This window comes from Phasianus colchicus, chromosome 11, assembly GCF_987193195.1.
Source record: "Phasianus colchicus chromosome 11, bPhaCol1.hap1.1, whole genome shotgun sequence".
In the NCBI taxonomy this organism is placed as follows: Eukaryota; Metazoa; Chordata; class Aves; order Galliformes; family Phasianidae; genus Phasianus; species Phasianus colchicus.
In genome coordinates this window covers 18675403-18688623 of record NC_143446.1, presented here as the reverse complement: position 1 = coordinate 18688623, position 13221 = coordinate 18675403, and the positions used below count along the sequence as shown (strand labels likewise).

The window sequence follows — 13221 nt, the reverse complement described above, 5'->3', positions numbered from 1 at the left end:
GCTTATGTTGCTTTCTTCCTGCTGCTGTTCTGGGATTTATCTGGAGTTCACAGACTGGATAAGGTGGCCACTAATCTTTCAGCAGCAGATAGAACGTTTTGGCGGTGCAGCTGGCAGAGGGGAACCACTCAGAAGCAGGCATTGCCTGTGCACAGCAGACAACCCTCCGTGGTTGGGAGGATTTTTCTGAGCACACAGGTGAAAGCTGATTTATTTTCACCTGAAAAGTTTGGGAACCAATTTTTGGCTCACTTTGAGAGTGGATCCCGATAGGAATTAAGCATAAACAGAAACTGAAGTTGCCAGCTTGTTCTTGCTCTTAATACTCCCTATCCTGTTACGGAAAGGATTTTGTGTGTGAATCACATTACTGCATCCTTGGCATTCATGAGAAATGCCATGCCTTGAAAAAAAAAAAACCTCAACACATAGAAAAAGCGTGCAGGAGAAGGTGCCAGAGAAGGAGAAAATGCTTTCTGGGGTAGGCAGGTTGAAATGAGAGTTGTGCCAAGTGCTACACAGCATCATTTAGTGCTGCTGAGGATATACAGCTGGTTTGGAGGATGCACTGAAGTAAACCATGGAGAAGCAGATTGCTGATGAGGCTTCCAGTGTTGTGCTGCTGGTCAATTCACCTCTACCCTGTCCCTTACTTTCAGTCCCTATCTACCTATGGTCTTGGGTCCTTGTGTCTAGATACAAGATTTTTAGTCAAAGAAAGTTTCCTGTGGCTGTTTTGGGCTTGCACAACTTCTTGCTTGGCTATCCCCCCATCTGTCACCAGCTCTGCAAAAAGGTTTGGCAATACAAAGTTGTGTATGGAGCAAAAGAGCTGTGGGAGAGGATGGTGACCAACAGTGAAGCAAAAGAGGTGGCTCTGGCCTTGAGCTGGATGCTCCCTGGAGAGCAGAAAGGGACAAGTCTTTGTCATTTGGAGTTTGGCAGAGGACCTGCTGAGATGCTCCTGAAGTATTTCCAGAGAAGTCATCAGAACTTTTGAAACAACACCAGCGCAATGAAACGGAGAGCAAAAATTCAAACTCTCAGCCACTAAACGCTCATCAACATCTGCTGCAGGGGCTCAGGGATCCTTGGGAGAGCCATGAAACCCATGGGGCCAAATCCAGCAGCCACAGCCCGAGCATTGATGGAAAGCCTTTCTAGCCAGGCTCTGGAGAATGGGCAGAAGGGCACTTTGTCAGCAAAACCAGTGTAACTTCTGATTAGGAGCATGAGGACCATGTGTAGCTCCACAAGTGTGGTTGTTAAATACACTGCTAAGAGCTGCAGAACCCAGGTGTGCCAAAATAATCCTCCCTTCTGCATCCCGACTTCCTGCAGTTCAGCATCCATTGCGGGCCATTCTATATTTGGCAAAGGTAAAGCAGGTGTAATGTAATTAAGCAGAATGTTCCTTATTTTCCTATTGGAAACAGTAATAGCAGTAAATTACTGCAAATAATTATGGACTGCTTACAGAATTTCCACAGACAAGACAATGCGCTTTTATATGATAAGATTTTATAACCACACAGCCTTTATAGCTGTAGAGGTAAATTACTTTTCCTGTGGTTTCAACATAATGGGTTGTGCAGATATTTTTGAGAAAATACAAATGCTTCCAGATGCGTCACATATTTTCTCTCATTGGTTTAAACATTATCTTCACACGATTGTGCAGACAGAGTTCATGCAAGGTATGTATAAAAAGCATGAATGGAGAAAGGTGAGGACTTGGAACAAGAGAATGTAAAATTTTATACCAGCTTTAAATGCAAATGATGATTTGATTGATTATATCTAGTCAGAAATGCTGCTAGGTTGGAAATTTTGTGTTATTTCTGATATCATGCCAAGAGAGCTGTAATCTATAAAAATAATACACTAATAGGCATTGTGCCAGTTCCAATGTGTGCACTCTAAATTAAGCCTGAGGGCTCTTGGTGTCCAATTTTAAGATTGGCCTTGAATTTAAAATTTACCAAGTAATTATTAAGATATTGGTTGGGAAATAATCCAAAAATTAATCCAAAACCAATTATCAAACAATAGAGACACAGGGGCTCCCTCAGGACCCAAAGACATGTATTTGCTGTATGTGCGTGCTGCGTTAATAGATAAATAACCTTCTTCCGTGACACAAAATTTCCTCAGTCTATGGATATTTGAGTTTAGGAGTAGAAGCAAGCAATTAATAGGACGGTATTTCATCCCATGTTCATTGCTTGGGAGCAATAAATCATAACGCCGGAGCACAGCGCTTTGGAAGAAGGCACTGCAAGGGAATAATTCCAGCCCCAACCACTGGCTGAGGTCGGGCTGTAGAGTGGAGAAGAACCCTTCAGGACACAAAGCTGCATCTTGGCAGCTGGGAGAGGTGAGCCCACTACCAAAAAGAGTTGTGTACTCATCTATTTCCAGTTTGCTTAGGACACAGATATTCACTCTTTACAAGCCTGGTGCTACACAGTGCTTTACTGGGGGGAATTCTGTGAAGAATTATTTTCTGAGTTTATTCTGAGGAGAAACGTGTGGCTCTTTTGAGAACACCTTGCTGGCACACACTGGTTAGCTCGGTACCAGAAACCTTTTAGTCACAGGCTTACCTTCAAGCACACACTTAAATCCCATTGAAATCAGAGAGCTTTAGAAGCGCGATTAAAGCTAAGTACACGTGTAATGCTTCACTGAGAAGGGGCCATGTGCTTGGGAAGGTGTTTAATATCATCTATCACTTGAACCAGACAATCAAAACTTACGTTGGCCTTCTAAAACTATCTTAATGTGCATTTCCCATCAATGTTAAATGGATTATCCCCCAAAGTTTCATGAAAGAGGTCGAGTAGCAAAGAAGGAAACAAATTTTTCAGTGAAAATTCTTGGCTAATCATCATTTTTGATAGCGAACAAATCCAGCACGTTTCATCCTAACTCTAATTTTCATTTATTCTAATTTTAAAATTTCATTAAAAAAAAATCAAAGGAAAGTCATTCAGTTAAGTCATGTTTTACCAGCAGAAGGAATCACACTGCAATGTGATTTAGAAGTTTATAGTAACTTGCAAATAATTTTACATGAACTGTAAATTAGCCTGTGATAGAAAAGCAGGCCTAACCACACCAAGCAGCAGGATTTGGGGCTGGGGCAGGTGGGCTGCATGCTGGGCAGCTGCTGTTGAAACCTTATGTTGTAAAGGGTTTATTGAGAACAAATAGCAAGAGGAAAAAGGAGCTGAGCAGAGGTCTGCCTTGCTGAGCGCCCAGTCAGCGCCAAGCCACGAGGATATTGGCAAACATTGTTAAGTACAAAATAAAGTAATAATCTTCATAAGAATGTCCATACGCTTCTAAACCTGTAGGGCCTTAAAAACCACAAAGTGATTGTGAATGTAGGGCTCCCAGGTTAATAGCTGGAAATCAAATGCATTAGGAAGTCCAGCCGGAAGACGCTGATAAGAAATACTCTTTGTTCCTTTGGAAACAGCAATACTTAAGATAAAAGTGGAGAACATTTTAGAGTGGCGATGAATCTAACTTCCAAATAAAACATGAAGTGAATATTGAAAAGAACAGCAGGGAAAGCACTTTTGATTTTCTTCTCGAGTTCAGTATCTGAACTTTAAAAATAATTTATATTTTGTTTGTGTTGATAGGTCTACAGGAAATGAAAACTCCAGGTTTCCTGGGTTTATACAGCTTATAACGAATTTGCTTTTTTTAAAAATTATTTGTTTTTATAAGCAATGTTCTCTAAGTTAGTGACATAAACTAAAGAAAATCCAACATTTCTACTTCTGTGCTGGTGGGGAGCAGAGCCAAGCCCTGTGCCCCTCATTACCTGAGCCTGTAGAGTTTTACCTTCAGGTAATGCAAGAGATGCTGTGCAGGATTATGCAGTGAGAAGCTGTACAGTCCCACTGGTGTACAGGAAAGAAGGAGAACTGCAGGCATTACAATGTGCTCAGAATACATCGCTTGGGAACTCACCTGTCTGCCTTTTGCACTCATCGCATCAGGATGTTAGGAGCATTCCTCAAGTATTTAGAAGAGGCACTGAAACATTTACTCTCAAACCCCATCAGGTTTTCAGCTCTCACCCAGGCAAACTCTGCACATCCCACTTTTAGTGACAGATAAGTTACTGGGTCTGCTGTGACAGAGGGGTTCGTGAGCAGCACTGTGTATTCTGGTCTGGGTGACACAAAGTTCCATGGCTTTCTGACAGCTGCTCTGAAGATGCCCTCAGGAGTTAGGCTGTAGTTAGCACATACCAAGGGGCCAAGAATTAATGCTGTAAGTACTGCACATTCAATGGTTTTGTGAAATAAGAAAAGCTGGAAAGGAAAGAACACACAAACATCACATAGTTCAGTTTCTCGCTCTCCAACTCTTTCTGCTCAGGTTTTAAAAATTATTCTCTAGAATCCAACAGGACTTATCTATGTGACTGTACGTAAGTGAATGTTTCCATCCCAATAAGGCTCACAGCAGACTTGGGTGCAACAGGGTAAGGGCTTTACCTCATTGAGAGGGAAGTTTACCTCCTGGTGTACAAAAAAAATCAGGTGAGAGTAGCAGGTTGGGGTCTCAGAAGTTATTAATGAATCAGGATTCACCACATTTTAATGTAAATGTCATAATGTAGAGGGCAAATACATTATGTCACTTAAAGGTCAGTCAGTCTTTGGCAGTGTAGATAACCTTATCGAGTTAGGGATGTGAAATTTGATTCAGCTGAGGCCTCTGATAGCTCAGAAAATGCTTAAAAACAGCATCTTCAGTATTTTGCTCTTTAAATCATTTGGCCTTTAACAAGAAAAGCTGCCAATATTTTCAATTAAAATAGACTTCCAAAGTATCAGTAAAATAATTTAGAAGATGTGACTCTGATTTCTTGGCAGTGATTTATCGCTTTCCTCACTGTGGCAACACTTTGATGATATTACCTGCTGCAGAAATAAAACTGAAGTGGACGGTTACTGTTTCCTCTTAGTGTAAATATTCAGTTTTTCTTTTTACCTTTCATTACTTTTTTTCCCCCACTTTCTCTTCCCCCCCTTCAAGTAAATTAAGAATTGTTTTCTCTGAAAAATGAACAAAATGATCTCTAACGAGTGGTGCAAAACTGGGGCTAGGACACAGAGAACACGAGAGCTGCTTATTCAAGTCAGGAGCCTTTATAGCTCTTTCTCAACTGATGGAAGGAGGAAAACATACCTCTTTCAAGCTTGGCTGGATTTGAAATTATCTATTGTCATGCTTCCTCTAGCTCAGCATCCTCATGGGCTGTTCTTAGTAACGTCTTCATTCTAGGATTATATAGACTATTTAATGCATATGCAGCAGACGTCTAATTGCCTTTGTTGCTGCAATCCTCGGTCATCAAGTTTCTCTCCCAAAGGCTGGCACGCACTCATGGAGAAAGGCTCTTTCTGCAGGAAATTCACAAATGGGGCAGAATGAGAATGTTGGCATAGGTGTGGGGGGAGGGAGAAAGCTGTGGCACCTCGCTGGGTGTGAGGCCACAGCTCGGTCCCAACCTGCTTGTGAATGGTTATGGGAAGGGAAAAGCCAGCAGACGTCTGCCCAGCCTGAATGACAGGAGCATCTACAGGCAGAAGTAGGTCAGATATGAGGGGAGTTGTTATTTCAGAGGTTTATGAATCTCAGATTTCTTCTGGAGGATGTTCCTTTCTTCTTCCAGATGTTTTATCTGCTGGGATCAAACTGGAAGTGCAGGAGCCCACCATTAAAACGTGGCATCTAAAACTCAGCTGCATACAACACCACTGTTTCATTTCAACTTGCTGACCCTCAAATTCAAGTGGAATTAGATAGACTTTGAAGGAAATTTGATACAAGATTAAATGGAAAATAGGTTCCAACTAATATGAAATTATCTGAATCAGATGTATGAGAAGACAAATATTTAACATGTGGGTATTAGAATTAACTTTGTTTTTCATATTCATTTCTCAGTAACTCTCACTTGTGCATTAGGTTATCTGTTTCTTCATAGCTGTGCTAACACAAGCCTTACCTGTTCTGTATCACACACAGAATGAGGGCATCATTCAGCTCACACTGCCACTACAGCTTGACCTAGCAAGTGCTGTAGGAAAAGGGTGGGTTTTTTTTGCAGCAGTTCCCAGAATTCTGATTATTTAGCTATAATAAAAGCAGTTGTGAAAAGCAATATTAATATTCAAAGGCAGGGAAAGCATCGCATCCTAGTTTTGTTTAACCAGCAAAAAGGGCACTACAGTCTTTCCTTAATAAGACAATCCCACAAAAATAATATCAAATCACCAAGGTTGGCAAAGACCTCCACGATCATCCAGTCCAACAGTCCACCTACTGCCAACACTTTCCCACTAAATGACAGAAACTATTGAAAAACATAGGTGTTCACCATCCTTCCCATAACCTAATTTACTTCTGCCTAGTAACTAAGATACACGTATCCTTTTATTTATTTATTTTACATCGGAAGATAAAAATCTCATCACTATCAAGGGCACCTGAGAGATTGGATTGTTGAGCTGATGTGTGAAATCTGAATGCTGGAAACATCTGGCCCCGACATTGTGCATCAGACTCACTTCTGGCTATGTGACTTCTATCCAGAGGCCAGAAAGTAACCAGAAGGTGATCAGATGAGTAAAAAAAGCCCTCCTAGGACCACATCTCCCCATGCTTACATGTACATACTCATCTCAGGAAATACACAGGATAATTGCATTTATCAGGAGGAATTGGGAAAGCAACTGGAAGCCATCAGCCCCTCTGACTTTCATATCACAAGCTTTTGTATGGACTGTAGGACGTAAAACACAGTTACTTATCCCCTGCACACCTCTCTGAAGAAGAGCATACCAACCCCACGTGTCATGTGCAGAAGGTCACAGCCATACAGCTAAGCACTCTGTTTCAGCAGCCTCAAATGTGTCTTCCATTACCCACTCTCCCCAGAGGAGCTATTTGTAGCTTTTGCCAAACCATATAAGTTGATGAGTGCCATGATATTCTATCACCATTTTTCAGCACTCTTACACAAGTGCTGTTTCTAACAGTGACCCCAGTGAGAAAGAACTCCTTTTTCCTCATCAGCTTCAACTTTGTTAAAGCCTAATTTTTTTTCCGCCATCTTTTAAGACAAAGCAATAAAAATGTTTTCCTACTGAGTTTAAGACAACCCACCAGAATCAGATTTATGATGAATTGAGCTTGCTGCAGTGAGGAAGACGTATGTAATTGTTATCATACATAGTTTGTTAATATTGTGCATATTCTTAGCCCATGACCTATATTTAACAAATATATGCAATGTGACACATGCCATCAGAAATTAGAGTTGTCATTATGAAAATATAAAGAACGTGACATACACCATTAACACGTGTCAAAAACCATTAGAATCTTTCTCCATTAAAGCCACCCAAGCACTTATAAAATGAGAAAACCCAACCTCTTTATAAACACTCAGCTTAGCTGGTACACCTTTTATTTTGCCTGCATAAAGGTTCCCAAATAAATTCTGTGCTATGGTTACATTTGCTTTCTTTGCTCACAGAGTGTCCATTCTTTCCTGCAGCACATGATCAGAAGCGTGGCAGTCCAGAAGCTGGTTTTAGATAGCACTTGGCACATGCCAATGGGATTTCTATAGATGAAAATGCAAAGCAAGTTGATAATGAAATGCAAAATATTTTTCAGACCTTAATCAGAAAATGCAGCAGCCCTGTTCTCCCTCTCAGTCATTCAAGAAATCTTGAACTTTACTCTTCTCCAGAAAAGCTGTTGATCCATTCATTCCTTTCCTCATTCTCAGCAAAAAGTAATTAATTAATTCCTGGAAGCGATAAAGGGGTTGTATCCACAACACGTGTTAGTAACACCAGTGCTATCAGAGTCATCTTCACCTACAGAGGATTTTTGTTGCTAGGAAAAAGTGCAAGAAAACCATTTTCAAGCCAAAATAGCTCACTTGGAAGAGCTGTGTTAAGATCTGGGTTTTAAAGAAATTCACGTTTTTGATTACTTAAGCACTCTGTCATTGTTAAGGGAATAATAATACATATGGGTATATATGTTATTACTTATTACTTTGAAAATAGCCTTGTTTTAAATCTGGATGCTTTGTGGATATCACACAGCTAATCCTCAAGCCACCCTAGCAAAGCAGATGGGTAGATATCTCCATTTTATCAGGGTAAAACAAATGTCCTGTGCTCTGTCAGACCCACAGCTCAGGCCCCAAACCACGCATGGGTTTTCTGGGCAGCTCTGAATGTGACACCCATGATAACCCTTGTCCTGCCCTGTTCTCTCACATATTACGTCTTCAAAAGTTCTTCTGCAATCTTGGGAGATTATGGAAGCTATTCATGCTCTTTCCAAATCCAGGAGAGAAAACAAGAGGTTGCAACAGATGTCATCGCATTTGGGGATGCTGAGAAACTTTCTCCCATGCTCAGTCAGCATAGATGGATGTGGGAGTCTCTGAGCCTCCCCTGGGACAGGCTGGCACTAGCAGGACGGAGGAGGAAGAGAGTTGTACAGCAAAAGTGAACCTTTCTGTAAAAAGCGGTAGAAATAGCGAGCATCTGGCCTGCTTAACTACCCGGTGAGTGGGTAGGTAAATTGTCAGCGTCAATTTGCTTCCAGCCTTCCCTCCTATGCAGTCTGGGGTGTCTCAGGAACTGCACTCAGGAACCTCCGATCCCGAAATCTCATGCTCTACTTGTCCCCAGGGCCTGCTGCCCTTTGATTCATTAGCACAGACAGACGATTCCATTCCGCCCCTTCTCTGCACATCCCACACTGCAGATTCTGCTTTTGGGTGCACACAACAACCTGTCCTAGAAAGTCCTAAAGTGAAAAATGTTTGCATCACAGCTCGTTTGCTAGAAAAGTCTTATTCTCGCCTGACACATTGATCTTTTTCATACTGTTTTTGTTCCCTCGTTAGCACACACAGCTGCCTGCATTATACCATGCAGAACGTAACACACGCAGGATGTGCTTGTCAGCATGTCAGGCTTGAAAACCTATGATTAAAAATTATGTTGCTCATTAGTCATCACGGATCAAACTGAGAACAATGCTCTCTGGCCAATTTGTAAACAAACATCCTGTTCAACCTGTTCCACGGATCCTCTTTAAGGAAGAGAGTAAGAGACCAGCTCATAAATAAGTAACTCGCTCATTCTGCCGGAGACACGTACCCAGGGCAGCCTACTGGATGGATAAATATTCCATAATTTCATTTGCTTCAAAATTGCTTCCTACGAGTTTTGACTTCGGATATCCCTAATGCTAATAATGATTCATAAATATTTTATGGCAGGAGCTTTGTATGTATGTGTGAGAGATGTACGCCTGTTCTCATTGGACAGAGAATTATCATTACAAGCTCCAAATTACTATCCTGAAAATAATGTCAAGAACATCACACTGGTCATATAAAAACCCTCAGTATAGAGACAGATACATATTCCCCTTCTGTCTGAGAGCATATGTGAAAAGGTGTCAATATCACAAAACAAAGCATTTCCTGTAAAACTCTGGCATGTTTTTTTCCCTCCACAAACATTTCAGCTGTGTTGAGCATCGTGAGGTCGAGGAAGAGCTTTGAAGTCGGTGGCATAATACCTGTGTGCCTGACCCCTCATCCACTCACATTAGAAAGAGCACAGACCACATACCATACCACATGTATGAAGGTACTGGCCACATGGAAAGGCCTGATTCTTCACCTAACATCACAGAGTGACTTCATAGGTTGTTAATTAGAAGCTGTTAATACTCTGAGGCACGAGGGCTGTTGCTGTTGAAACAACCCCATTTGTTCTAGTTGTTCCTGGACCCAGTGAGCATGCTGCTACAACCCTGACTTAATGTTCAATTGATTTAATGACACCAGCGAGGTACAGCAGCACAGAGCCCAGCACAAGCTGACTGGTAGCTCTAAGGATGAAGAAAACACTCATTTCAATTCCTGGTTGATTTTTTTTTTTTTTTCTTTTAGGAGCAGTAAACATTATATGATGTATATCTCAATTCTAGTTCATCAGGCAAACATCTACTCTCATTTGTATTTTAGTTTTCTCAGGAAGCATTATTTACTCAACAGACCGTGATAAATCATTGACCAGATATACCTTTGTATTTTCTCCAACAACACACTGTACTCCTGCAAAGTTCCTTTCCAGCAGCACGTGACCCTGCAGGCAATGTTCTCCAGGACGAGCTGAGTGCCACTGCCTGCATGCCCTGGCTCCTCACAACTGGGCAGAGAAGAAAACATTTCTGTCAAGTCTTGTAATATGGTGCACTGTGTTGTTCTACTGTTACAGCATTAGATGACTAAATGCTCCTTTTGCATTCCTGCATGGAGGCTTGAGGTGCTCTACACACTCCAAGCAGCATCACAGCTGAGGCACGTGGCCACCAGGATGAGCAATGGTCTGATGAGCAGAGAGGCACAACTCTGTTGGAGAGGACAAAGGCCAAATTCTCCCAGATAAGCAACTGGCACTGCCATTTGTACCTTATGTGGAGGAGGTTTGTGTCTGCCTGTTTAGGTACCAGCTCAGCCTGCAGGTGGGTCCATCAGAACCTCTGTGCAGTGTATTCAAATGAAACAATCCCAGTAAAACTAGTTTTCCTACTCAGGATATCTCACGCTGTTTCTTTATGCAGATCTCTCAAACTACACCTTCAAGCCTCGCAAGGACCAAACCAATGCTCAGCAAAGTAAGAGAATTTCTTTGTATCTGGTATGCAGCCTCTGCATTTCACCTATATACAGTGCTGTTTTCTACGTTACCCTTGTCTTTACACCCTTCCATTTTTTTTTCCCCCTCAGGACACTTATTCAGTTATCTGAAATTCAAGTTTTATCCATCAAAGCACTCTCAGTTCTAATAATTCACATTTTTTTGTTTTCTGTGTTCAGAGTCATTTCTGTTTGGCCATCCAGATAATTAATTTATATATTGAAAATTTTTCCTACAAAAACCCAATAGCTGCATCTCTCCTCCTTGAAAAGAAATTACAATTTCTATGAGATTTCTATGAGAATTTTTTTTTTTTTTTTTTTTCCTAATGAGCTTTGCAGCCACTTCTTGTTTCATTAGGTCTTGCTCTAAAAGCATAATGACTGTCAAATTGCTAAACTACAGGAAAGGTCAAACAAAATGATAACATCACCACATATTTACCATAGCCTTGTGTACTCCAAGACCTACTCCTGTGCTGAACGGTACCATCAGAATTGTTGTTTATGTGCTTTAAGGCAAGTCCATACCCAAAACAACATCATCAAGCATTAGCCCATCATTAGATCCAGAGCACTCTGAGCATGCTGCCAGGCTCTAAGGACAAATTCTCTGATACAATTACACAAATAGCAGTGACTGTATGCTAGTGATTTCAGTAAAATTGATGGTGATAATAATCATATGAGCAAATTTGTCTTCACATGGGTCGTGCTCTTCTACTGGTTTTGATGTGAGGAAGATTATGTTTTGAGGTAGATAGAGACCTATTGCATCAGAACACACCAGTGGATCAGACGCAAGCTATGAATGCCAATGAGCTCCTCATCAAAACCAATGTATTGATGGTAGCATTGCCTATTAAGGCTCTATAAGATATAGACAACTGGATCATATATAATTTACACTGTTCTCACTTTAGGAACCTGACAACCAAACAAATATAATTGATTCGTGTATTGCAATATTCATTCCATTAGTTAGAATATATATCTAAAATTGAAGATGTCAATCAAATCAAATGAATGCATGTTTTCATAGAGTGCTGTGATTCCTTTTATTAAACCAAGAAAAAAATAAAAATCAATCACTGATTTCTTACTCAGAATGAAAGGGAGCGTGACTCCTGCAAGTGACAATAAATGTGTGTTTATTTTAGTCATGTTAGAAAATTACCCTGGTTACTTTTGATCTATTTAATGTATAAGAAAATAAGCTATTTATGATAGTAGTGTCTATAAACACTTTAAACAAATATTTTATCTGACATATAGGTACAGGAGATGGCACTGATTCTCACTCACACCAATTTTACACTCCATTGGGTTCACGAGTCTTAGCCTTGATTTACACCAGTGCAGAGCAGAGGAGATAGGAACGGACCCTGTATTTTAACTGCTGTCTTTCACATGCTGATCTGCAGCTCCCAAACCACTGGATGAATGATGTGGAGGCAAGTATTATAGGTTCCATCTGCATTTTTGTGGTAATTTACTTCTGAACCTTGGGAATAAAAACAGAGATCTGTCATCAGCAATGCACTCATTTCCTCCATTTGGAGCTCTGCCTGCTCTCGGAGAGCAGATCCGCCCTGTGCTGCATGTAAAACATGCTGTATGGTGTTTTCCTCTCCAAACAGGAAAACAGGACGGAGGGAACTTTGCTGTGAGACCTGAGAGCCGTGGTCTGTCTGGTCCTGTGCTTGTTGCATTGCACTGACCTGAAACGTTTTCATTTTTTTCACTGCTGTGCAGCACACCTAAGGAAGGGGAGAACCCACACAGCTTTCCCCAAAGCCACAGTTTACATTACTGAGGCTATTTGAACATTTGGTGCATTTTAATTTTGACCTTTCTCTGATACGCACTGCTACCTTGGACGTGTGCATGTGTACTGAGCAGCACTGGGTCCCTCCTCCACCTGAGCATGGAGAGGAATGAAGGTATGGAGACCCTAACGTGTATGCTAGAACATATCAGAAAAATATATAGTGGAAATTATACAATACACTGATACTTATTGATACTTCAATAGAAATAATTAGAATTCACATTATGATATTCTAACATATCCTCCATTCAATGAAGTAAATGGAATCTAAATTCTTCTTTTACACCACTAAACTTACAGTCAAACCACAGGAGCGCAGCACAGTCCTCCCAAGAAAGAGATAACTGTCCCTGCCCCATCATCCCTGTCCTAAAGAGTTTCCCATGGTCACCTCCATTCCTGACCCCAGCAAGGGGGGAACTGGGAATGATGCTCTGCTTTTGTAGAAGGCAGAAATAAACACACTTGGCTGGGCATAATAATATATACACACAAAAGGCTATGTAATATATACCTGATCACACTGTAACTTTTCAAAATTAATACCATTTACATTTTATTTCCTAAACCTTTAACTTGTAGCAATGGACCCTTAAACGAGCTGCAGTAG

At 41.0% G+C, this 13221-nt stretch overlaps 1 long non-coding RNA gene across 2 annotated transcripts in view; it reads right to left on the bottom strand.

The window, feature by feature from the left end:
* Positions 1-416: 416 nt before the first annotated feature.
* LOC116236839 (uncharacterized) overlaps positions 417-13221 on the bottom strand; it is a 35796-nt gene continuing 22991 nt past the window's right edge. Inside the window, exons 2-4 of one of the 2 annotated variants that reach the window (XR_016469936.1) lie at positions 5218-5432; positions 3988-4334; positions 417-1423 (exon numbers count right to left, since the gene is read on the bottom strand). This is a non-coding gene — a long non-coding RNA (uncharacterized LOC116236839). The remainder of the gene's footprint in view (positions 1424-3987; positions 4335-5217; positions 5433-13221) is intronic. The other variant, XR_004168627.2, reaches the window with a different exon arrangement.